The 23,121-nt window shown below is 37.9% G+C and overlaps 2 long non-coding RNA genes across 13 annotated transcripts in view; both read left to right on the forward strand.

Annotated features, from left to right (window-relative positions):
- The window catches only part of LOC144312695 (uncharacterized), a 45,838-nt gene extending 26,471 nt beyond the window's left edge, over positions 1–19,367 (forward strand). Inside the window, exon 4 of the long non-coding RNA XR_013378254.1 lies at positions 19,044–19,367. This is a non-coding gene — a long non-coding RNA (uncharacterized LOC144312695). The remainder of the gene's footprint in view (positions 1–19,043) is intronic.
- LOC144312693 (uncharacterized) overlaps positions 1–23,121 on the forward strand; it is a 241,187-nt gene that overhangs the window by 74,515 nt on the left and 143,551 nt on the right. The gene's annotated exons all lie outside the window — the stretch shown is intronic.

Genomic DNA, 23,121 nt, shown 5'->3' on the forward strand with positions numbered 1-23,121 from the left:
GCCACCCAGACACCCTCATTTGCTCATTCATTAGGGCTCAGCTCCCATCTCCTTATTCTGGCCACTCTTTTTACAAAGATTTCTGCTTTTTTTTAGTACTCATAGTTTAGTCCACAACCCTTAGGAGCTTATTATTTGATTTATATGGTAAAACATTAATTTTAATATTCCATAGCACCCAAAACTTTGAAGGACACATAGTAAGTTTATAATAAATTTTTACCCATTGATCTTATTATTTATTTCAGATAGTAATCCTTTGAATTTCTTTTCTTCAAGTTGATCTGGGGGCATCATTAATAATATTCATAGGGTAACTATATGGTTTACATATATTGGGTCAGAACTTCAGAAGCACTCCATGAGGCAGGTATTATTATCCTCATTTTGCTAATGAACATACAGAATTATATCCGAATTATGTGCTGGGATGGATAAGATTTAAATTAGGATTTAAATTCAGGTCATTCTGATTCTAGAATTTAAACTCTTTTTGCTGTGTTATGTGATATTTCCATTAAGTTTCTTTCTTTCTTTCTTTCTTTCTTTCTTTCTTTCTTTCTTTCTTTCTTTCTTTCTTTCTCTTTTTTCTTTCTTTCTTCTTTCTTTCTTTTTTTTTAAATAGAGCATGCACACATGTGAGCAGGATAAGGGAGAGGCAGAAGAACAGGGAGAGGGAGAGAATCCCAAGCAGATTGAGTGCTAAGCACAGAGCCCAATGTGGTGCTCAGTCTCATGACCCTGAGATCATGACTTGAGTCAATAAAGAATTGGGCACTCAACCGACTAAATACCCCTGGCGCCCCTCCGTTAAGTTTCTAATGAGAATTTGTTTAGGGTTTTCAGTCATGTGAACTGAACACATTTTCTTTGTGAGGCACTGTTCATTTACTAAAAAAGGGCATTCCTAGGAACAGTTCTAGGTCTCCTTGGTAGCCTTTCTGATGTAATTCTGGGTCCCTATGAGCAGTGGAAGAAGGTTCTTATATTCTTCTATTCAAAGGTTTCAAGTGACGTTCCATCTCCTGTCCATACCTTGCCCTTCTTGTCATGAGCACCACTGGACATTCAGCACCTTTCTTAGTTCAAGGGAACACTATGGGTAGTCATATATGTGCCTGTGGCATCTGCAGAAAGAACCAAACCAAACATCCATATACATATAGTTTGCTTTTTAAATACCCCTTTTTCCCCCTGCTATGAAACTTTGATAAATCGCTTGGGAAATGATATGAACACATCTGTCTAGAGAATCCAAGTGGCACTTTTTTATTTCTTAAATTCATGAAAGGAATAATGCTACTGCAAGTAAATTCACTTCCCCTCTCCCCCACAATGAGAAGTATTTCGTATACTACAGTGCTTTTCCCAATTATGTTGAGTAGCTTCATGTTCAATAACAACAGAGGCTCCCAAATTGAGTGTTGGGGCCAGAAGCTGAAGTTCAATAATTTTGGTAATAAATCTTTTCCCTGCTTAAATGGGTATGTAAACATCATATTAGAGGTTTTGGAGGATAGAAATTACACATTTTCTCCTAGACCCTATAATTTCTGCTTTGGACAATGATCAGTGATTTTCTATTATATTTCTAACTTTCCTATTATTTATATTAAAAGAAGCCTTGGTACTAGAATTGTGGTTTCTGTTTCCCCTTGGAGAATAACAAGTTCAATAGGTTGGGCAAAATTATTTAAGTGCTTAATGTTCTCTTTGCTGTGGATTGCCATAAACTGCTATAAAATTTGGGGAAAGATGATTCATAATCTTTAGCCTTTTTTGGTGTACTTCTCAGAGGGCTAAAGAAATATATTTTCTAGAATGAAAAAAGGGAGATATACAGAAGAGAAACATATGAGCAAGGCACTATAGAGTCAAGTTTCGTCTTTCAGTGATCAACCAGATTCCCAATGTTTGGTGCAAATTATGTAGTGGGACTATTTATTTAATATATTTCTCAATTTAGTTCCTAATTTTGATTTATCTTTTAGTTGGTTTAATTGTATCCTCAAGGAGGACTTTTTGTTTTTGGAGATTTTGTGCACCTGACCACATCTTTATACATTTAAGACAAGTGATCTGAGGGGCACTGGCTCAATCAGTAGGGCATACAACTCTTGGGGTTGTGAGACCCCCATGTTGGATGGAGAGATTACTTAAAAAATAAAATCTTAGAATAAAAATAAGACCAGTGATCTGGATACCAAAATAACTGAGTAACTTTTTCCTTCAAAAAACGATTTAGTGTTAAATCTTAAGGCATCCTAGTTTTTGCTCATTGTAGGTAATGTTTTTTTCCTCTTGCCTGAAAGCTTTTTGGATGTTTTCTTTATCACTGTAAACCAAAATATTTGTCCTGGTGTGCTTGGATCTGCGTCTGTCACTATTCATTCCTCCTGGAACATGGTGGATATGTTCATACTGCATTCTCAGGCCTAAGTTTTCTTTTCAACAAAGGAAAATTTTCTTTGATTCTGTCTTTAATTATCAGTGTTTTAACATCAGAAATCTTTCCCTGTGGTCTTTTACAGTTACTGAGTTTATCTAAAAAATATTGTAAACTTGTTCTCAGCGACCCAATGAAATTTTATTATCCATCTCATGAGACAATGAGATGCTTAAAAAGAGTACTTTTAAAATGTATATGGATTACAGAAACACCTTTCTCAAATAGAGAGGAGGAGGCTGTATTTTTTGGTCCATACTTTTCAGTTATTTTTTTTGACATACATGGCAAATAATACCTAAGTGTGTTTTAATCTTAATTTTGGAATCTATGGTAGATCATTTGTTTCAGAACACCCAATGGTGTAACTTTAATGCTAGAAGGAAATCTCCAAATAAATCCTTATTTGATCACTGTTGTTTCACAGAGGTCTTTAGGGGCAAGAAGACTATGTATGGGTGAATAGTGGAGATGTTGTAAAAAGGGTAAAAGAAATTCAGGATTAAGCTACTCTGCATAGCTTATAAGTGTAAAACTGAGAAGAACAGAAAAGGAGGGGTGAAAGTAAACTCAAAACATTAGGTTAGAAAGGATAACATGATCTAGCCCTTTAAGAACATGTAGGATTGAGCAGACTTGAAGAGGCTCAGAGTGATATTTAGGCAAATATCTGACAGAGAAAAGGCTAAGAAGTGGTATCTGGCTAAGAAGTGGTATCACCCGTTTGGATAATTTTTAGGTAGATATTTTGTGCATGGCACTGTTTTGTAGGCTGAGTCTAAGTGGGTTTTATTTTTGACTGCTAAGGAGACTTCAAGGATTTTTTGATTAGGGATGATGGTGTTACAGAAATGGCTGGCAACAGGTTAACACTTCTTAACTGTGAATCTGAAAAAGGAGAGAGGGAATAAGACCAGTACCATAGACCTAATGGTATTGGTAGTAGCAGCAGCATGAGCCCTCAGATTTACTGGTGTTCAGAGGCAGCCTGAGGGCTGTGAATCAGGAAATTGAGAGAGAAATGGGGAACCCTGGAATATTAGTGATCATGATTAAGTCCCAGAAATCCAAATGCTAGACAAAGTTGAAAGAAAGGACGCAAACTGGATGGTCTGTGTTATCAATAGTACACCTCATCAGTAGTATACAATATTAATGGGCTGACTCGAAGGCATCTGGTAAGATCAAGATCAATGTACCAGAACTAATCTTTAAGAACACTTTCTGATCTGTCCCTTAGTTTGGGCCAAGGCTGCGGCCTCATGGAGGAAGTCTTACTTGGATCACTTTTGATCCCAAGTGAAATACAAATGATAGGACATGAAGAGACAGAGACCTGTCAGGGGGTTTTGTTTTCCATTTACTTCCTGTCTGAACATGGGATTCTTCAACTTTCTGAAAAGTCTTTGCCCCGAAGTGACACAATTTGAAGAGAATAGACATGGACAAGTACATGGAAATGCATTTCTAGCAATGCTACCAATGTTCTGCAATCTTGGCAAAGGCACCATCTCAGAGAGAGGGAGGGAGGGAAGGAAAGAGAGAGAGAGAGAGAGAGAGAGAAGTGGGAGAATTCTTTTATTATTTCCCTTATGGTTATGGACTTTTGGTGATAACCACTTAAAATATTCTTTTCCTTATTTGATCACTGTTGTTTCACAAAATCCTGAAAATCAAAGATATATGATTTCTAAAGAAAGATTTCTTTAATAGATCGAAGGACATTATAAGTTCTCTTTTTTCAATGCAGATATACCTTTTAGAAGGTACAGAGGCATTGGCTTAAGGACATTGAATAAGGACCTCCAGTTAAGCATGAAGGATCAAACATTTGCATTTATTTTTGCACTCTCCTAAACCCCCAAAATGAATTAAAAAATATATGTATATACTTATTTAAAAAATGAAACAGGGGCACCTGGGTGGCTTAGTGGTTGAGCATCTGCCTTTGGCTCAGGTTGTGATCCTGGGGTCCTGGGATTGAGTCCTGCATATCAGGCTCCCCGCAGGGAGTCTGCTTCTCCCTCTGCCTATGTCTCTGCCTTTTTCTCTGTGTCTCTCCTGAATAAATACATAAAAAATCTTAAAAAAATAAGAATAAAAAAAATGAAACAGAAGAGAAGGTGGCAACACAGGAAAGAAGTCAACAACATTTTGGAAATTGAATGAGAATGGAATAGTAGAAACTGAACTAGCTAACCTGCAGTATGAAAGCCTGAAGTGATGAAGCCAGTGAGAGAAAGGGAAAATTATGTCTTAAAATCTAGAAAGGGGGGGATCCTTGGGTGGCTCAGCGGTTTGGTGCCTGCCTTTGGCCTAGGGCGTGATCCTGGAGTCTCGGGATCGAGTCCCGCGTCGGGCTCCCGGCATGGAGCCTGCTTCTCCCTCCTCCTGTGTGTGTCTCTGCCTTTTTCTCTCTTTCTCTCTCTCTCTCTCTCTCTCTCTTTCTCTATCATAAATAAGTAAATAAATCTTTAAAAAAAATCTAGAAAGGCTGAAGAATTGGAGATACCAGGCAGCTTTGAAAGGGAGAATGGGGGCACCTGGGTGGCTCAGCGGTTTAGCGCCTGCCTTCGGCCCAGGGTGTGATTCCGGGGTTCTGGGATCGAGTCCCGTATTAGGCTCCTTGCATGGAGTCTTCTTCTCGCTCTGCCTGTGCCTCTCTCTCTCTCTGTGTCTCATGAGTAGATAAACAAAATCTGGGATCCCTGGGTGGCGCAGCGGTTTGGCGCCTGCCTTTGGCCCGGGGCGCGATCCTGGAGACCCGGGATCGAATCCCACGTCGGGCTCCCGGTGCATGGAGCCTGCTTCTCCCTCTGCCTAGGTCTCTGCCTCTCTCTCTCTCTCTCTGTGACTATCATAAATAAAAAAAATATTAAAAAAAAAAAAAAAGATAAACAAAATCTTAAAAAAAAAATCTTAAAAAAAAAGGGAGAATGGCAAAGACTTACAAATGGAGATTTGTTAAACTTTTGGGCACTGAACACTTAAGACCTCGAAATCACCTCTCTTACCCTTGCTAGCCCTTGTCCAGTCTTGTAGAAAATAGATTCACAATGGAGAGGTTTGCACAGCTGGGGATCACAGTGAGATGTTGTTGACTGTGCAGCTTGAATGGTGAGATGCCCTGTCATTAGTCTCCTTAGTCTCCTTAGCATTTCATGCTTTCAGAATACTGAGAGCCAGGCATATACCCTCAGACAGAAGGGGCACACAAATGTTGAAAGTTGGGTGCTCCCCAACCAAATGGCTCAGTCCTTACCCCACCATCTGATTATGACTATGAAGCCAACTGTATTACTTTGCTAAAATTAAGAAAACATTAAGTAGAAAAGAATAACTCACAGCCTGTTAAACCATCTGCCTCTCACAAGAAGAAAAAAGTATTGCTTGTCATGAGACAGGGTTAAGGGCTCAAGACCCATATAGGGAATTCCCCTAAGAGTATTCCATAACAGATGGTAATCCTTGGGTCACAAATACGCATGTAAAGAAAGCCATTACAGAGATTGACTGTGGTGCCTCTGGGTGTGGTCTGATGCAAGTTAGACGGAGGGAAATGGAGTTAACCGCAGAGATATCTTAACTTGAGATTTTTTCCAAACAAGTGTTGTAAGAGATAAAATCTGGGCTTGTTAAAATCTTTCTCATTGGTTCTTTGTTACTTTGTTCATTATTTCCCCAAGGTGCAATGGCACTTCTAAAAGCCATATATGCCTGGCATGCATTTATTTGTTCATTCATTCATTCATTCACTCATTTATTGATTCAAGAAGCATTTTCTGTGCTCTTATATTGCATTGGGTACTATTCTATTTTTTTTTTAATTTTTTAATTTATTTATGATAGGCACACAGAAAGAGAGAGAGAAAGGCAGAGACATAGGCAGAGAGAGAAGCAGGCTCCATACACCGGGAGCCTGATGTGGGATTCGATCCCGGGTCTCCAGGATCGCGCCCTGGGCCAAAGGCAGGCGCCAAACTGCTGCGCCACCCAGGGATCCCCTGGGTACTATTCTAAATAGAACATAAAGTAAAGTCCCTCATCACATGTAGCTTATATTATATTCAGTAGGGAGAGATTGATATAAACAAGAAAATGCTAGACTCTTTCTTCCTTTTCTTCTGTTAAAAGTTGACATTCCCCACCACCCCCTTCTTCCAGGGCCCAAAGCATAGAAGTGAGAGATTTACATTTTAACATTTTTTAGATTGAGAAATTGCACTGAAAACCAAATTGGGAAATAGGAACTGGAACTTTTCTACAGAAGAATTAGTGATAGTGGTAAGTTAAGTATCACAGGAAACTGGGAAACTAGAAGATCAAGGTAAGCAAAAGGGCCAATGTGGAATACTGTGCTAAGCCATGAATGAACCATTCTGGAAAAAAGCACATAACTATAATAAATAGGGGCACAACTAATCTCCAAAGTCTTTTTGTTCAGTTTCTGGAAGATTTCCTTATCTTCATTCTTTATCTATTTCATTGAGTTACACACACACACACGCACACACATATACACATCCCCTATACACACATATATATCTATACACATCTGAATGTCTGTTTATGTATTTATTTTCCCAAAGGCCTTTTTCCCCCAATTCTTTCTTTTATTTCTCCCTCTCTCTTTTCCCTTCTTTTCTTCTTCTTTCTTTTAATAATACCCTGTTCTTATTTCACATATATTATAGCTTGTTTATGCTTTTGAGCAAAGCAGGGATGGCTTATTTGAGATTTTTTAAAAAAGATTTATTTATTCGAGAGAGAGAGAGAGTGAACAGAGGGAGGGGCAGAGGGAGAGGCAGACAAGCAGATTCCCCACTGAGCGGGGAGCTCTAGGTGATGCTGGATCCTAGGACCCTGAGATCATGGCATGAGTCAAATCAAGAATTGGATGCTTAACTGACTGAGCCACCCAGGTGCCCCAGTTTATTTGAAGTTTTATTCTCCTTGAAAATACTTTTTTCCTCAAGTTGCTTTTATTTCTTTCAAACCCCACCTTTCATCCATTTATCTATCTTTCTTTCTTTCAACTTTTTCCTTATGTTGCTGATCCTTTAAGAGTGGAGCAATAAACAGCTGACAGGAAGCTTCTGGGAACATAGTTGGGGCTTCTAGACTATGAGCTCCATATTATAGCTCAATCTTAGTGGGCCCCTGCATCTAAGGAATTCCTGATAGAGAATTCTTTTCTTTCCATATATTATCTCCACTCTTAGCCATAACTTTTTCTCTGCTATCTAGACAGTAAAGCTCTCTTACTTTCTCTAGAGAATAAGGGGAAATTTCCCCTTTATAGTGTTGGGGCAGAGATGATGTACAGATTGTCTGTATGGAATAGGGAAGGGATAAGGATGTAATTCTCAAAACTCTCTACTTTTTGAATAGTCTTTCATTTAATCCTCTTGTTTTAAATTTCACTTCTATATCCATTCCCAGAGGACCCAGTGTTGCCAATTAGAAGATTCTGCAAAACATACTGGGTTTCTTCTTTGCTTCTTCCACTACTGGTTTAGGACTGAGCTTTCCTTAGAGATTCTTTTTCTTTAGACTCTGTACCACTCACCTAGCTTTCAAAATTGTGTTGCAGTTGTCTCTTCTTTTTGTCCTTGTGGTTTTGTTCCCTTTGAAAATTATTTTCTGATGTCTTAATATAGTTTTGGGAGGGAGTAAAAGAGATGGAAATTTACCTGAATTTCTCTTTTATTCTCTTAAGTATTTAAGAGAATTATGACAACAATTAAAAAACACATGAATTTAAGATTTAAACAATCCATCACTATGTCAAAGAAAATGTGACTCTCTCCTCTACTCCCTTGGATTCCATATTCACATCTTCCAAGATGAATCATATTAACTATGATGATGATTTTTCCAATCTTTCTGTGCATTTATATACACTTACTTATACATGTATACAGTTGAGAAAAGAATTTGGATCATATCAAATATGTAGTTTTATAGTTGTTTTGTTTGCTTTTTTTTTCACTTGTGATCTTTCCATATAAGTATATGCACTTCTTTCCCATTCTTTGAGCAGCTGCATAGTATTCCAGAATGGTATGCCATAGTTTATTTAACTTCTTCTCTTTTTAGGAACATTTAATTTTTGTCAGTTTTTCTGTATTATAATAATGCTGTGTGAACATGTTTGATCAAACTTTTTTTGCACATGTACATGTATTTCTTTAAAAGAACATTTAGTGGCTCCTAGAGCCTCGGTCTCTGTTTTCCAAACTTAACTGCATTCCATTTCTTAAATTTTGCCGTATATGCATATAACACATGTACCATTATATACTTATATTTCCCCTTTAAATCATTTTTATTTTTATTTTAAATAGAAGCTTTTTATTATTTAATTCTACTTATTTACATAAATAGGAAATGAATGTCACTTGCCATAAATAAATGGTAACAGAAAAATAAATGCAAATTTACCAAAAATAGTTTTATTGGATTTAAGTGAATGTGATTGCTTTTGTTAAAAGGGAATTAACAAAGTGTTAGTGAGTATTGAAGTCATATTCACACCAAACCCAAAACTTTCTCCCTCACATCTTCTAAAAAATTAAAATGGAACATATTTTCACTGTGTAATTCAATATTATTCAATTCCATATTCATGCATCACCTAAAATAATTTCATACACCATCAGTGGATAATCTTTCTTTCTAGTCCAATAGGTATACCACTCACAGTATTACCTTCCTTCAGTGCTTCGCTATGTCACTGCTCTGCTCAAATATTTAAATCTTTATTGCCTAGAGAATAAAGTAAATATCCTGAAACTTAAGGCCCATCACCTCATGTCAACCAGCCTCAATCTGGGCTGTTCCCATGTTTTTATTACCTTGAGTGTCTTTAGGATTACTATCTACACATTTGCTTTGTTGTGACACTCCAGCTATGCTTGCATTCTGGTTTTTGTGTCTTCTCTAATATATCATTACTTCTTTACAGCAAGACCTGTGTCTTTCATTTTATGTTTTCCTATGCCCTCTACCATACCTAGTATAGTGCCTATACATGGTAGGTGCTCCACTGATTTAAGGTAATTATTGACTTAGAGACTTTGTTACAACAAATTAAGCATTCATTACATAAAAGCTTAATAGAGATGATTCAATTATCAAGCCATCTAAATTCTCATCATAACACAATTATGAGATTATTCTTTATAATACTGCAACATTAAAAAATACAACAGGAAAAAATGCAACAGAAGGAGGACTTTCTAGTGGTGATGCTTTTCTACTGAGTTTGAGTTCATGTTCATTGAATTTATTTCCTTAATTTGAAAGACTAAGCTCCTGTAACTTTTTATGAACTAGCTGATTTCTTTCTATATTCCTGAGTTGCTTTTGCAACATATTTTATCTTAATAAGAATAACCCATCAAGCAAGAAAGCCGGCAGGCTCCTCATTATCATGCTCTGTATATAGGAGTTTATCTTTTGGCTGCCAAACCTGAATTCCACACTGTCCGACTTTAGAAAATGGATTGTTTTTAATAGGTAAGTTTGAGTGACAAAGGCAGAGAGCAAGCCAGTGCCCTGTCCTCTCGGTTGATAGGATTAGATCTAAATGAATAAAGACATGTGATGGGCTGCAGACTTTAGGGGAAAGTCTGCAGTGCACATTGGCACTTGTGAGCAGCATTAATATTCTCTGTCTGCTGTACTAACTCTTTAAAATGCCATTTGCATTGACGATGGTATAAGTGACATTGCTCCCCGAGGAGCTCAGAGGATTGTGGGGAGGTGGAATCAAAGAAAATTCATCCACTCTGAAGGCTCTCCTCTGGCAACAAAATGTAGAAAGGAAAGGACTCTTGTTATTGGGTGATGTCAAATTGCAAATATTCTGGGTCTGGTGTTCACTCTTCCAAATTGGGTCGTGAACTTATGCCTAAGCCTGTAATTACAACCCTATTTGAGGAAGTTTGTTTCATGTGGATTGAACACTGGAGTAAGGGTAGAAGAGTAGAGGTGACCCCACCAGAACAAGTTGGAATAGGAGTTGAGTGGTTCCCTGAAGGAACACTGAGGTCTATTAACAGCAGAAGAAGGTGCAGTGGATGCTGTTGGTGACCCTTCTGGATCCCTCTACCAAGCCAGGGCATCCATCCCTGAGCTGCTGTGAGAGTTGGAGGCTAACAGCTTAGAGCTTCCCTCTTCTCCAGATATACTTTCCACCAAAGGAATCAGCTCAACCAGGAAGTAAACCACCCCCTCCTCCAGCAACATGCATCTAGTGGCTATTTGATTTAAGAGGACAAAGAGCTGTCCCTTTTCTTCAGGAGGAAATGAGTTAGTAATGCACATAATGCTCCAAAGCTCCAGAAGAGAGCATAACCTTGATTTTCTTTCCCTCCTGTTCCACCCTGCATCTCTCACTCTTTTTTCTTTTCTTTTTTTTTTCTCACTCTTTTTTCTGAGAGTAATTAGCATAATAAATAACTCCTTCTGAAGCTCTGCTTCTAAGGTATCTAAACTAAGACATTAGGAGTGGATGCTAGACAAGCGAAATAATTAATGTCCATTCTAGACAAGAACTGAGATCCTTTTCTTTCTCTCTCAAGGGTTCCTTCAATTTTTACCTTTCTCTGAATGTCTATTTCATTCTTCTCTTGGAAGACAGTGTAGCCTCTGGTTCTCAATGCTTGCTGATTCCTCTGCCTTTTCCTGACCTCTAAATATTGAGATACTCAAATGCTCAGTTCTCAGCCCTCCTGTTTTTAAACTATCCTTATTTCCTGAAGAAAATTTGTACAGTCACATGGTTTCAAATGATAATTCACTGATAATTTCAAAATTTACAGCTCCAACTTTATCTCTCCTGGAGTCCCAGACTCATGTCCAACAGGCTTCTTGACATTTCCACTTAGATATCTAACAAGTATTTTATTCTTAAAAGAAATCCTGATCCTACCCACTAAGCCTGTTTCTCCCTGAGTCTTTCTGATGGTTAGAGGAAAAGGTTCTGACAGATCAAATAGTCTGTTAGAGTGATCCTATCACAGTAAATATAGTGGCCAATCTGCCTGCTCCTCTGTGACACTCAAACTATTCCTTACAAGGCCATTTTGGTAACACATGTACAAACAGGGCCTCCTGGATCTCAGGAGAATAAAACTTACTGTCTCAAGTGAAGGTGGAAAATTTAAGGAGATTCTGCTTGATTTTCTTATTTCATTGAAATAGGGAGTAGAACAGGCAAGAGGAAGGAAGAACATGAGACAGAACCATGAAAAAGCAGAGGTCTTCATCCTGTGTAGCAATCCTGGCACCATTGACATTTTGAGCTGGTAATTTTTTTTAAAGGATTTTATTTATTCATTCATGAGAGACACACAGAGAGAGGCAGAGACACAGGCAGAGGGAGAAGCAGGCTCCCTGCAGGGAACCAGATGTAGGACTCAATCCCAGGACCCCAGGATCACAGCCTGAGCCAAAGGCAGACACTCAACCACTGGCTACCCAGGTGCCCCTAGTTCATTCATTTCCATCCAAATATATGTTCAGTTAGGCTCATCTTTCCAAACTGACTTGCTAAAGATTTAGATATAAAACTGTATGCTATTCATTTAAAGTATTAGATAAATATAGCAAACTGTCAGTTTATATGACAATTTGTAGTGTTTGAGGAAACAAATTTTTTTCTCACTTAATTCTTATTTTAATTATAGAAGGCACCTCTATCTATTAAGAAGTGTATGGTAAATGTGAAATTTAGGAGTAGTAACCAGCTCTACTCAGTATTTCATCCTTATTTAGCTTGATGTGTATTTTAGCTTGGTGTAGGTATTTACCTTTGCTTTGTTGGACAACCAAACCAAACTAAACCAAGCCAAACTAAACCTAACATAGCTTCATGTCAGATTTTTCACAATACTATTGGGGTGCCTGGGTGGCTCAGTCAGTTAAGTGTCTGCCTTCAGCAGGTCATGATCCCAGAGTCCTGGGATTGAGCCCCACATTGAGCTTAAAATTGGAATCAGGCTTCCTGCTCAGTGGTGAGTCTGTTTCTCCATCTCTCTCTGCCCTTCCCCTCCCCACTTGTACTTAATCTCTTTTTTTCTCTCTAATAAATAAACAAAAAAACTAAACATTTTTTTTCATAACATTGTCAATTCTATAATACAATCTTTAATTTTTTTTACAAGATTTTATTTATTTATTCATGAGAGACAGAGAGAAAGAGGCAGAAAAGTAGGCTTTCCGTAGGAGCCGGATGTGGGACTTGATCCCGGACCTGGGATCACGCCTGGTGTCAAAGGCAGACGCGCAACTGCTGAGCCACCCAGGCGTCCCCAATCTTTAATTTTAAATCTAATTTTAATTTCATTGATTTGTTTACATCAGTTATATTTTCACATCATTATGCTCTTTTTTTCCTTCTCAGTCTATTTCCCATTTGATTTTCTACTCTTCTTTCATAAAGGTTAGGTATCCTGGCATCCTCTTGAGGAGTGCTATAAAATTTGTTCTTTCTTTTGTCTTTACTGTTTAAATCACCTCCAGAGTTAGGATATTCTGATTCTTAAGTGTGATAGTCCCTTTTTAATGTTCTGCATTTGTCACTAATTCTTTGAGGGCATCTTATCTATTTATCCATTCTTCCCCAAAGTAGGAGAGATTTATCCAGATTCAGTGTTTACCAGTAGAGAGGGTTGTATGCATTTCATATGGTTCTTCTCTACTTGTTATTCTTGTATCAAATCAACTGTAAGAAAGTAGCTCATTCCCCAGGGCTTTGCAGATTTAAATACAAGGATTCTTAAACCATATTGCCTGGAACCTTAACATTTTGAACTGATTCCATATACATCAGTACGTACTTTCAGACTATTGCTTTCTTAGCTTTTCTGAGACCACACATTCTTTTCTTGCAGAGACTAACCTTCTAGGGGAGTTATTTATCTCTGCCATCCTTCCTTATTTTTTCTCTTATTTGTATTTTTGAGAGTTGTCCTTCCCAAATAATAAACATGATTCTGACTATTTTAAGCCAAAAGAGATTTAATATTTTGAAAAAATTGTGCAAGTATTGGGATGCTAGAAGAGCAAGACTGCTGTATTTGGGAATGAAATTTAAATGTCTTTCACCTTTGTGTCACCTGATCAGACTTTATAGAATGCGAGTATCCATTTGGCTGTGATCAGATCATATGCATGGGGAGTGGGGGGACAATTCGACTCCTTCCTCTGCAGTTCGGGGTGATAAGACATTGTATCTTACCAGAACATATATGGTGTGGGTTGAACTTTGTCCCCTTAAAAGCTATGTTAAAGTCCAAACCCCTAGTATGTATGAAGGTAACCTTATTTGGAAATAGAGTCTGATGTAATCTAGTTAAAAAGAGGTCATACTGGATTAGGGTGGATTATATTCCAATGACTAGTATCTTTATAAGAGGGAAATTTGGACACAGATACACAGGGAAATGCCATGTGATGATGGATGCAGAGACTGGAGTGATGTAGCAGCAAGTCAAGTATAAAAATAATTGCTGGAGGGGATCCCTGGGGCTCAGCGGTTCAGCACCTGCCTTTGGCCCAGGGCGTGATCCTGGAGTCCTGGGATCGAGTCCTGTGTTGGGCTCCTGGTGTGGAGCCTACTTCTTCTTCTGCCTGTGTCTCTGCCTCTCTCTTTATGTCTATCATGAATAAATAAATAAAATCTTAAAAAAAAAAGAATCGCTGGAGACCACCAGAAGTTAGGAGGAGGTAAAGAAGGATCCTCTCCTGGAGCCTTCAGAGAGAACAAGGATTTGCCAACACTTTGATTTCAGACTTCTAGATTCCAGCACCATGAGAGAATAAATTTCTGTCGTTCTAATCCATTTGGTTTGTTTTAATTTGCTATTGCAGTCCTAGGAAACTAATATAACACACAATAGGGGAATTCTGAAATTATAAAAGGGGTGCTGGACACCTGTAGAAATCCAAATTCAGTAAGGAGAGTGTGTGAGGAAACAGTATTCTGTTCATTTCCAAGAAGCATTCTCTTAGTAGATGAATGCCCACCCAGTTTTCTTATTGGGACAGATCCTGGGACAGATTCCACTAGAGTGGAAGAGAAATGAAATATCTTCCTACATTCCCTCTGGGTTGCTCTGTCTGATGAACCAAAGCCTGGGTAAAGGATTTTTTTTCTTTATCCAGTTTTATAAGCCATAGCTTTATGAGAAGTTCCTCCTAGATTTTGGCAATAATGGATCTATTCATCTTTATTCTAAGTTCCTTTTGTGTTGTGATTATGTGTGACTATACATGAGAATATTTTTTTTTTGTGACAAGCGAGAAGGATCTGCGATAAGACACCTTTTAAAATCCTTTTATTACTTTTTAAAAATCTTTTAAATTATAAGCTTAAGTCAAAAAATTTAGGGAATAGGGCAAAACTGGTATGAAGCAAGACATCATGTCATGTTATATCTAAAATTTTGTCAGCTTTTTTTTCTCTGATAACATGGGACAATTTGCCTATTTCTAGAGACTTCTGGATTACCTAGAGATATCTTATATGGATACTGTGGTCCTAATTAACAAATTACAGAACTGAAAATTTCCCCTTCTAGAATATCTTGGTTTCTTAGTCTTTGAATTATGCAATATGTAAATAATGCTAAGCTAATTTAAAGAACTTTAAAATTAAAATTATGCATTAAAATAATAAGCCAACAGAACCAGTTATGAGCCAAGAGTGCAGTTGCTTTTATAATAATTCAGAGGATTTCATGGAGATTAACTCTTAAACCAAGTGTAAGAGAATAAAGACATAATCATGGACTATTTTGGACTTTTTAGAGCATTTTGACCAACAATTTTTTAGCTTGAAGTTTATTTTAAATGTCTATTCCAAGAATGTAATTGAAGAAAAACTGTATAGTCTAATGTAGAACTTTATCCTCTATTTTAAGCTTTGAATAAGTTAACAAAAATAAGTGTTTTAGAGACTTAAACAAAATTTTCAAAGATTAGAAATCATTCTCTATTTTACTTATGTTGAAGATATGTTTTTTTTTTATTAAAAAGAGAGAAAGCCTATGTTATCTTTAGCAAATTTCAAGGCATCTGTTCTCATAGATATGGCATTTACAAATGAATACTATCCAAGACAATTTAAAAGGCAGTGAGATTTGATGAAGGGAAATAGGTATTTTATTTTTACACCGTAACTATTGTCAACCAGCTCTGCAGAGAAAACAGAGAAGAAAGAAACAGCAAAAGGACAAAGTCATGTAACTTTAAATGCTTAAAAGGTACAGGTGGCATCTGTGCACTGGTTTGCAAATGAAAGGATTTTTCTTATTCCTACTCATTTTTTTAAGACCTTCCTGTACAAGGGGAAAAAAGTAATTTGGATAGAAAATTCAGAGTCAGTGAAAATAGGTGTGTGTGGGAGCTTGTAAAATTAATTTTAGTTGGGATCCCTGGGTGGCGCAGCAGTTTGGCGCCTGCCTTTGGCCCAGGGCACGATCCTGGGGACCTGGGATCGAATCCCACATCGGGCTCCCGGTGCATGGAGCCTGCTTCTCCCTCTGCCTGTGTCTCTGCCTCTCTCTTTCTCTCTGTGTGACTATCACAAATAAATAAAAAATAAATAAATTAATTAATTAAAAAATTAATTTTAGTTGCTAGGCCTTTTAATATTAGGGTGTGTCCTATCCCCTGTGTCCTCTTAAATAATTCTTTTATGTTGCCCAGGGCAGATGTATTTTGAAAATGGCACCTCTATTAGCCTTAGCTGTATACCTCTCAGAAAAAAAAAAAAAAAATCACCGGAGCTGTATTTTGAATGCTACCCATGCTGAACAATTGTTACAGAACATTAGTTTGAAATCTAAATGGAGTCTGGGCTATGTTTTTAGGTAGGAGAGAAACAAGACAGTGAAGAAGAACAAAGACGCTTCTCACTCTGAATTTCTGTTATGATATTGTGATGGCATATAAGAGGATCTAGAGAAAATAATCAGAATAGGAAATTTTTAAAGGGGGAGAGCATTATATGTAAGAGTCACAGGGCCAGACAACTAGATGACACTAACTCCTGTTTATTGAGGCTTACAGCATGCCAGCACAGCCCTAAATGCATCACATGCTTCAGGCTCCTATTTCCTCCTGACTGCTCTAATATTGCCATCCTAGTATGACCCTCATGTAATATCATCATCCTAATTTTACATATGAAAACTGAGGCACAGAGAATTAAGAAACTTGGCTGAATTCTCTCCCCTAGCAAGTTTGGTCCTGCAGTTTGCCTCCCTAGATTCTGCTCCTAACTTTTCTACTCTCCTGCCTCCCTACCTTGTAATAAATACCTCCTCCATCTCAACCCATTTAGATGTGTACAGGATGTGAATTTCAGTGAATAAGTGGAACGATTATTTATAAACTTCTAGGTGTGTGATACCATTTGCTGACAAATAGTAATGGACTGTGGGTAGGGGGTGGCTTTTATTGATTTTTTCTGCTTAGTGTCTCCTCTCCCTCGTGTAGGTATCAGCGTCCTTATTTTGCTTACAGAAACTATTTTTCCCTCATATTTGTTTTGGTGCCCTGCCTTCCATTGACTAAGGGGCAGATAAGGAGTAAAAGCTGGCTGGATCAGATCTTCTGGCTCTGGATTTTGAATCTTAAAAGGAAAGAGAAAGGCCTAAAATAGTTACAGTTCTTCCTTCCCTATGAGGGCTTCGGGAGGAGACTGATCTGAGTTCTTGCAGAGAATCATGATTCCTGAAGCTGTTCTCAGAAATCTGGAGCATTAGTTTTTCCTTCAATTCTTTGAGCTTTCCCATCTCTTTCCCATACATTTCTTCCTGCTTTAAAGACAACCAGATTCTATTTATTTTATTTGCAATGAAAGAACCCTGATGGATTCACTGACAACTATTCCTTTCTCATCACGCTGACATAGTGGCCTTTTGGGAGCGTGTGGCTTAAAGATAAGATATAAGGGAGCTTTAGATTTTTTGCTTTCTTACTGCCTGAATGAATGGGAACTTTGTTCTTCCTTGCAGATGGCCACTTGCCATTTTTTTTTTTTTAGATTTTTATTTATTTTTTCATGAGAGAGACACAGAGAGAGAGAGAGAGAGAGAGACAGAGAGACAGAGACACAGAGAGAGAGACACAGAGAGAGACAGAGACACAGAGACACAGACAGAGGGAGAAGCAGGCTTCATGCAGGGAGCCTGATGTGGGACTTGATCCCGGGTCTCCAGGATCAGGCCCTGGGCTGAAGGTGGTGCTAAACCACTGAGCTACCCAGGCTGCCCAACACTTGCCATTTTGTGTCAAAGAAATTAAAATTGTTTTGGTAGAAATAAATTTTTGGTAGAAATGAATTCTAGTTTCACTCAGAAGTTCTTGTCTAGTAGAAAGGATTTTAGGCAAAAGACAATTTAGTTCTGGTATTGACTCACACTTAAAAAAACCCTCTGTTATATTAAATTCTTAGCACATTTAGTTTATATTTTAAATGATGACAAAATAGACATGACTTAGTTTTAAAATGGTAAAAATTATTATGTTATTGAGCAGGTAAGCTTGTATCACCCCCTTCCTCCCTTCTCTCCCTTGCTTGCCTCTTAACAACCAACACTACTCATTGTCTCACAGTTTCTTGTACTAACCAGACTGTTTCAAGTGTCCCATGGGATTTCCCTTGCTTGAGATTCTCTTCTCAAATACACCCACCCAACAAACATCTATTGATTCTCTAAGACCTGACTCTAGTGTCTTTTCTGCGATACAGCCTTCTCTGACTTTCCAAGCTTGGTTAATTACTTTGTCTTGTGATGCTAATCTATGAGATCTTATCTTATTAGAACATGTATTAAACACTATTTGGCTACATATGTGCGTCCATCGTTTGTCTGTGACCTTCCATAGGGCAACCCCTTGTATTTTGGCGTATCAGTTATCCTTTGTGACGTTGAAAATGCTTAAATATTGAGCATACCTTGGAAAATTTCCCAATTTGTCACTTAAAGAAACTCTGCTACTGATGCTCTGTACATCTGAAACTTCTTGGAAAATGCTAAAATCAACCTACAAATGGTACGTCTTATAAATATTTTTTCTTCATTACTAATACATTTTTAGATTATGTTACTAAAAGTCTTAGTCTGTTTGGGATGCTATAACAGAAATACCATAGACTAGATGGCTTGTAAACAACAGAAACTTATCCCTCCCAGTTCTGGAGGCTGGAAGTCCAAGAAGAGGGTACTGGCATGTTGAATTGTGGTGAGGACCCACTTATGGAAGACTGTCATCTTCCCATTGTATCCTCACATAACAGAGAGCAGAGAGAGGAGGCCGGGTCTTTTGTGAATCTTAATAAGGACACTACTGCCATTTATTGGGACTGCTTTCATGATCTCATCTGATCCTAATCACCTTACAAAGGTCCTACTTTCTAATATCATAGTAAGGATTCAACATGGGAGTTTTGAAGGTTTGCTAACATTCAGTCTGCCACACTAAGATTTAAAAGTTGCAGCTCAGTCATGGAAAACCATGTCTGCAACCTGCACAGCTCCTATCTAGAGGACCTGATTACTGTCATTTTTTTCTATAGGCCTTTCTGTATCTCCTGCCAGAAATGTCATTAGCCACATGTTTGAAATAGACAATGTCACACCAAGTTAAAGCAGCAAGGGAGAAGAAGAAATTATCAGCACATTTTGTACAAAGCATCCAAAAAACGGACTAGGAGGTTGCTGGGGGCTATGCATCTATTAAAGATGTGATTGACAATGGAAACTGTATTATTAAAGCTGTTGGAATTTCTAACTTCATATCAAACTAGCTTCATTTCATTTTTAGGGAGGATGGTAGCCCCTACAGTCCTCCTTATGACTAACTTGTCTTGATTTTAGGAGACACAGAAATATCTCAAATAGCAGAATTGAAGACAGTAGAGTGCTCTATCAGACAGGCTTTACATTTGCATGTGGTTAGAGACCTACTGGTACATACCTTTTGGGATAAATTTTCTCTTTTATCCACTCCCTGTCTCCCACTGCATACATGAGTGTTTTCCAAAGGGCGTTTGGGGGAATATTACTTTCTCTAAGTATTAACTGGTATTAAGGGGAAGAGAAAAAAAAGTTTCTGAGGCTGAACAAATTTGAAAAGTATGGGATTAAGAAGGTGGAATCAGCGTCTTCATTACCACACATGTTAACAGCAGAAGATGAAGCATTCAGACCAAATCTATGTGATCATGTGATCCTCCCAGAGAACGTTCCATGTTGTACATACAGGCAAACCCTGCTAGGATACAATGGACTGATTCTTTCTGTTAAAAGAACAAATTCAGGCTAATGGTTGTTGAATATTTTGTAGCATTGTTAGCATTTATTCACTTGTTTTCATCCCCCAGAGAGCCTTAGGATTAATTTGCTGTTTCCTGCTCTTTTGTGATGAAGAGGTTTTGTTCAGCTTCTTGCTTTATTACCTTTTCTAGGTACTTACTCTACCTTTGTGTCTTCTTCTTTTTTTTTTTTTTAATGGCTGATACTAATGCCAAAGCATTTTCCATTACAGAATCAACCAAAATAAAACAAAGAAACAAAAATCTAAATGCCAAGTCTTTCCTTAATGTCTGCCATAGAGAATAGGACAAATTTGGGATAAGTTCCATAGTTATAACTCAGGCTTTGTGAGTTCTAAATGTAGTACTGGTCTGAATTTGCTGACTGGACAGATCTCATTGTCTATAAAATGATCATGAGGCTAATAGGCCTATGAGCAAATTCATTTTTCATAAATTCTACACATTGGGGCAGCTCCAGTGGCGCAGCGGTTTAGCACTGCCGTCAGCCCAGGGAGGGATCCTGGAGACCCGGGATCAAGTCCCATGTCGGGCTCCCTGCATGGAGCCCGCTTCTCCCTCTGTGCCTCTGCCTCTCTCTCTCTCTCTGTGTGTCTCTATGAATAAATAAATAAAATCTTTAAAAAAATAAAAAAAATAAATTCTACACATTGGTTAATTAACCCATATTTATTAAGCATCCTCTATTGGTCCTAGGGGCAGAGTAAATACAATAGATGTGATTCTTTGTGTCTATCTGATGGGTAGAGAGAAGAAAAGAGACAACTACGATATAGGTGGATAGAGATGGTGATGAGAAAAAAAAAGAGATGGTGATGAGTAAGGTTTTGAGGAAATACACAGAAAGGCCATCTATTTATCTGAGAGGTAAGTTATTCACAGAAAAGGAAGTAGGAGGTGAATGAAATCGCAGGCATGGGAGAAAATTTATGAATATAGTTTTTTACTGAATGTTTAATTTGTGTCCCACTGTTCTAGACACTGAAAATAACACAGTCCCAGTTTACATCAGAACATGCACAAATAAGTGGGTATTTACAGTCAAGCTTGTAAAAAGTTAAAAGAGGTTTAGGAGCGTGTTTTTATGGGAGCACAAGAGAGGGAAGGATTTTGTGGCTAGAAAATTATGAGGTCGACTGACACATGGTGGCTGAGAATTACTTGGTTGCCCGGTGCTGCCTTAGAGTGTCCCTAAAATGGGTTGAGATATATTTACAAAATAGGAACTCTCTAGAACATAATTGTTTTCCCAATATTGCTGTGACATTCACCATGTACAGCTCAATTTTGTGCAAGAAACCTGTTATTCTTACTCTGTCTTGAAGATATTATGCTACCTTTTTCATTGGCTCATTGAGAAATCCAGACACTTGGGAATGGTTTCTTGTTACACTCCTTCTATGGTTCAAATTTGACTGCTTTGCCCTTTATCTGTTTAACAGTGACTGTTTTCCCCTATGAATATCATACTTTGGCCTGCCACACTGTCTTCTGCTCCTCAGATGTGCCAAATCTTTCTCTCTCTGGCCTTCTCACACATAGTTCTTTCCTCTTGAGTTGCTTTCTGCTCTCTTCGCTTGAATAACTCATTCTACTCCTACTTTAGGTCTCAGCTTGAAGAAACTTTTCTTAGAATTTTCTCTGACCTACTCCTCGCCTAGAATAAGTTAGGCCCCCTTACTTCATGTGCTAACTACCATAGCATTAACAGCTATGATTTGATGAGGGTAGGCACCCATGTCTGAATATTTGTGTTGCTCCTTGCTGCATCTCCAGTGCCTCTCACAGAGGCTGACATCCTAGTAGTCATACAGTAAAATACTTTTTGAATCAATTAATAAAAAAATAAGACAGATTTTTTAAACTTGGTTTCACAGAAGATCAAAAATGACAAAAAAATAGTTTGGAATGAAATGTCAAGCCTGGATGCGATTCAGATAATAATAATAACTACAACTTTGAGCAAGTGTGATGTGACAGTAAGTCAGGTTTTAAAAATTATTGTAAATCTAGACAGTGAGTTTACAAGGATGAAAGAAGTAGAAGTGGACCCAGATCTGTGTGACTCTAAAACTTCCTTTCACTGTATCATGTCACATTTCATCAATAGGTATTATGAGCCAGGGAGACTGGAAGTGAGTTGTAGAGAGATAACTTCTAGCTGGGGAGATCAGGCTGGCACAGTGACTGAATAACTAAGGATAATGTCCAAAGACGGGAAAAGTCTGCAGAGGCAAACAGAAACATATTTTGTTCCAAATCTACAGACATGAAATGGGGAGTGTAGGATGGGGTGAATGAGAACCAATGGATTAAAGATCTGAATAGAAGTTCTGTTCAAAGAGATCCAGAAGGTATGGGAATCTCTGGGTCATGATCTAGTCAAGGGGCCCAAAGCAGAGTCATCCATAGAATGTGGGCCTCAAGAGGAGCCTGGTTGGCTCAGTTGGTTAAGCATCTATCTGCCTTTGGCTCAGGTCATGATTTCAGGGTCCTGGGATCAATCCCTGTGTGTCGGGCTTCCTGCTCAGCAGGAGTTTGCTTATTCCTTTCCCTTTGCCCCTTCCCCTATTTGTGTGCTCGTGCGCTCTCTCTCTCTCTCAAAAAAATAAAATCTTAAAAAAAATGAATGTGTACTTCAGGACTGTCTGACATATATTGTGCCCTGCAAACCACTCTCCTCTTGCCCAACTCAGAGACCTAACCTCTGAGGAAAGCTAGGATCTGTTTTTCATCTGGCCTCTCATGTCTCTCTTTTTTCACTGAGCTGCTTTTGGAATTCCTGGACTCAGTTACTTTATTTTTTACTTTCCATTTGATATATTTGTGTAGTGCCCATTTTTCTTTTCAATCTTAAATTGGCTAAATTTCTTTTCCTGCCAGAGAAATGGCAAGCCCAGTTTTAAATGTCTCACATTGTTTTAACATGAGTACTGTACTTAATCTCACTTTTATTTTACAGAAGATCTTCTTAGAATACTTACATACACACACACACACACACACACACATAACAGGCCAACATCTTATATAAAAACAATTCATGTATATTACATATATTTATAAGTTATATATTATTAAATAAACAATTTTATTGTATAAATTTATATTATATAAACAATTTATATATTAAATATAAATACATATTATGTACATATACATTATTTTTTACATTGGATGTTACCTTTTTTTAAAGATTTTATTTATTTGAGAGAGAGAGAATGAACTTACAAGCAAGAAGGATGGGAGAGGGAGAAGCAGGTACCCTGATAAGCAGAGAGCCCACCTCAGGCCCAGTCCTGGGATCACTACCTGAGCC

This window comes from Canis aureus, chromosome 4 (assembly GCF_053574225.1).
Source record: "Canis aureus isolate CA01 chromosome 4, VMU_Caureus_v.1.0, whole genome shotgun sequence".
In the NCBI taxonomy this organism is placed as follows: Eukaryota; Metazoa; Chordata; class Mammalia; order Carnivora; family Canidae; genus Canis; species Canis aureus.